The 3125-nt window shown below is 40.2% G+C and overlaps 1 protein-coding gene across 1 annotated transcript in view; it reads left to right on the top strand.

Moving 5' to 3' along the window:
• The first annotated feature begins 14 nt into the window (after positions 1-14).
• ZMAT3 (zinc finger, matrin-type 3) overlaps positions 15-3125 on the top strand; it is a 47406-nt gene continuing 44295 nt past the window's right edge. Inside the window, exon 1 of the mRNA XM_011958655.1 lies at positions 15-292. The gene's annotated coding sequence lies outside the window, so the exon portion shown is untranslated. The remainder of the gene's footprint in view (positions 293-3125) is intronic.

Genomic DNA, 3125 nt, shown 5'->3' with positions numbered 1-3125 from the left:
GGCGCGTCCCGGGGGTTCCGGTAAGTGCGGGCGATTGGGAGCCGCGGGGCTTTCAGGACGAGCCCCGGAGCGCCGGGGACCAGCGGTTCCTTTCCGATGCTCTTTCCATCTGCCCTCCACGTGACAGGGCTTGCGCTGCTTCTATTTATCAGTTTAGTTTGCTCGTTTCAGGCATTTCACGTGGACCAGGTGGATCATCTGTAGGTGCCGCTGCCTTGGCCCTCTCAGTTGCCCCCGCCCCGTGGGAGTCTGGGGATTCCATCCTTCGTGATGGCATCCTTACCGGGTTGAGGTGCGTGTGTGGATTCGTGTGTATGCATGCACATCTTAGGAATGTAAGGTGGATGTGGGCGACGCTGAAGTGTCTGTAGCTTTGATTCCAATCTGTAAACAGTTCCCTAGGATTAGGAACCGTCACAGCGGAGACTGAAAAACATTCGCCAGTTCGCCAAGGCCTCTTCCACAGTTTTCTGCGTTCTTTCGAGCCTTCCTTATAGGATATACCTTGCCTCAAGTGATTTTTTTTTTTTTAACTTTTCTCCCTCTCATTCCTTCTTGCTGCGTTCTGATGACCTCTGAGTAATGCTCGCCGCCTTTCCCGCATTTCCAGAATTCCCAATTACAGACTTACCTAGTTTGCTGAGGTGCTGCTAACCTGTTCCTTTATTCTATTCTCTTTCCTCTGTAGATTTCTCCAAATGAGAAAGAGATTGTCTTTAACACAGTATGTGAAGAGTAGGCCCCAGTCCAGTCATGAAAACTAAGTATGCTATGATAATTAATTTTCTTTAAACAGGGTACATTGCGAAGCTTTGATTTTCTTTAATGTCGTCTTAGGTCCTTTCCAAACCAGGACATTAACCAGCATGAATCCTTCATTTATGCCATTGCAAGCATCAGAGTGAGTGGTTTTTAAGATCTGAAGAATATTTATGCCAGTCTTCAAATTAGTCCCTTTTAAACCAACGCAACAGTTGAACAGATCTGAGTTGCATGTTTTGGGTCTATGGATTCCATCATTCATGCATTCACTGAAGACTTGGTTTTATTCATTTTAAGATTTATATTTTATGCTAATTTTTGTTTGCAAATGTACTAATATTTGATGCAGTTGTCATATATAGATTTTTTTGAGGAGTCAACATTGTGTTGATTGTTAAATATAACAAGAAATAAATTTGGGATATCAAACTACTCTTTAAAAATTATAAAGATCAAAGCGATAATGGGTAAATCTGTGTTTGGCAAGAATTTTTTCTTTAAATCAGGTAACTTTATCCCCTCTGGTAGGAGGCCTTTTGTACCTCCGTGCTTTGAGAAGGACCTTTATTTTGAGGGAAGCCTGTAGATAACACTGGGGGAGACACATGCTAGAATTTCCTCAAGTGAAAGTGAGCTTTCATATAACAAGTCCAGACATGCCTAGGCAATTGGTAGCATTTGATTTTCTGTTTATATTGGTTTCCTTTATCCAGATGTTTTCACACCCCCATTCACCTTTTCACTAATGAACTAGCAGCATGTTTGTGGCAAGTTGACGTCAGTAGCTTAACATTATGCATTATTATAGTTAGATAGTTAAACTTTTTAAAAGGCTGTTCTTTGTCTACTTAGTTCCCTTTTCTAAAATGACCATATCTGTTTTTGCTTTATGGATATCTTTACTTGATTCGATTAAGAGAAATGATACCATCACAGAGAACCTGACTTTTTAAATGTTCAAACTCTATATTGCTTTTCTTTATGTTCCCAGAGATATGGGCAGTACACTTCTGCTTAAAAATGAAATAATATCATTTTTCTGAATTTTGTGATTAATGAGAAGTATTGTTAAATTCTATGACGAATACTTATGCATTTTACCCTTAACTACATTATTTTCCCATCATGCTGATTTCCTTTGTTGCCTCCCCACCCCAAATTTCGTATGAAAGTTGTTACTTGATTTTCAGGTGCAGTGTAGTTATCAAATGTGGTAATACAGACTTTAACTTTTCAAAATTTACTTGATACATTTTAGTAATTCTATTATTGCCATAATGTACACATTTCCATTGCAGATGGAAATTTTCAGCAGCTTAAAATAGCCATATTCTATTGACCAACAGAAGAGGTTTTAATACTGTATTGAGAGAGTGTAGGGAATTGTGGATTTTGAAATAAGGATTCTAATTTGGGTTAATTAGAATCTTGGGAACCCAAAGGGTGTACTGTGGTTCATTTTGAGACACTCAGGTTAGACGATGCCATCTGTAGGGGGAGGTAGGAGAAATTATGGATAAAGATTGAAGAGGGAGAGGAACATTTTGGGTCTTTTCTGAGGGAATTATAATAGAGACTATCAGTTATTTATTAAGAAGGGGGAGGAAAAGAGCCTCAAGACTGAGGAACTGGAATTATACTGTGGCTTTTGGTGGTGTGATCCATTATTCCATTGGACATTTCTTTGATACCTTCTTTTGTGTAGGTAATTTACCTAGAGAAGGAGGAAAAATTTGGATTTTACAGGGGACTGATGAATATAATCTAAGGCTGTATGAGGTAAACTCAAGAGCCCACAGTGAACAGGCAAGTATCAAGTACAGGCAGCAACTGAGTGGGGACTGAGGTGTCCCAGAGATGGTGGGCCTGGCTAGAGGGCACTGTGCCTCTCAGCACTAACTAGTTAATTGAGTCCCATATAGGAATGTGGGCCAAGTGATGCCAGATCATCCTTTTTCAAGAGAAGCCACGAATCTCTTGATTTTTGAATGTTAACAACTAATTCAACTTAAAAAATGAAAACAAAACTGTATATTCCAAACAGCAATCTGTGGCTGTCTGTGGCCCACGGGCTGCTTGCCACCTCTGCTATACATTGGCTCAACTACTTAAATATTGCTGGTTGATCAGAAGGAGCATATTTTTATTTATTTCTGTCATACTTTAACTCTAGGCTATTCCTAGAGTTTCTTGAAATTTCTGCAAGGTGATTTTTTTTATTCACTCTTTTTGATATTGGTTGGTTGGAAGAGATGTTTGCTAAGATTTTTAGCTGCAGGCTGGGCGCGGTGGCTCAAGCCTGTAATCCCAGCACTTTGGGAGGCCGAGACGGGCGGATCACGAGGTCAGGAGATCGAGACCAT

The sequence above is a fragment of the Colobus angolensis genome, unplaced genomic scaffold, assembly GCF_000951035.1.
Source record: "Colobus angolensis palliatus isolate OR3802 unplaced genomic scaffold, Cang.pa_1.0 Scaffold470, whole genome shotgun sequence".
NCBI classification, from domain to species: Eukaryota; Metazoa; Chordata; class Mammalia; order Primates; family Cercopithecidae; genus Colobus; species Colobus angolensis.
Note: the sequence above shows the minus strand (reverse complement) of the source record. Positions and strands in the feature narration are given on the sequence as shown.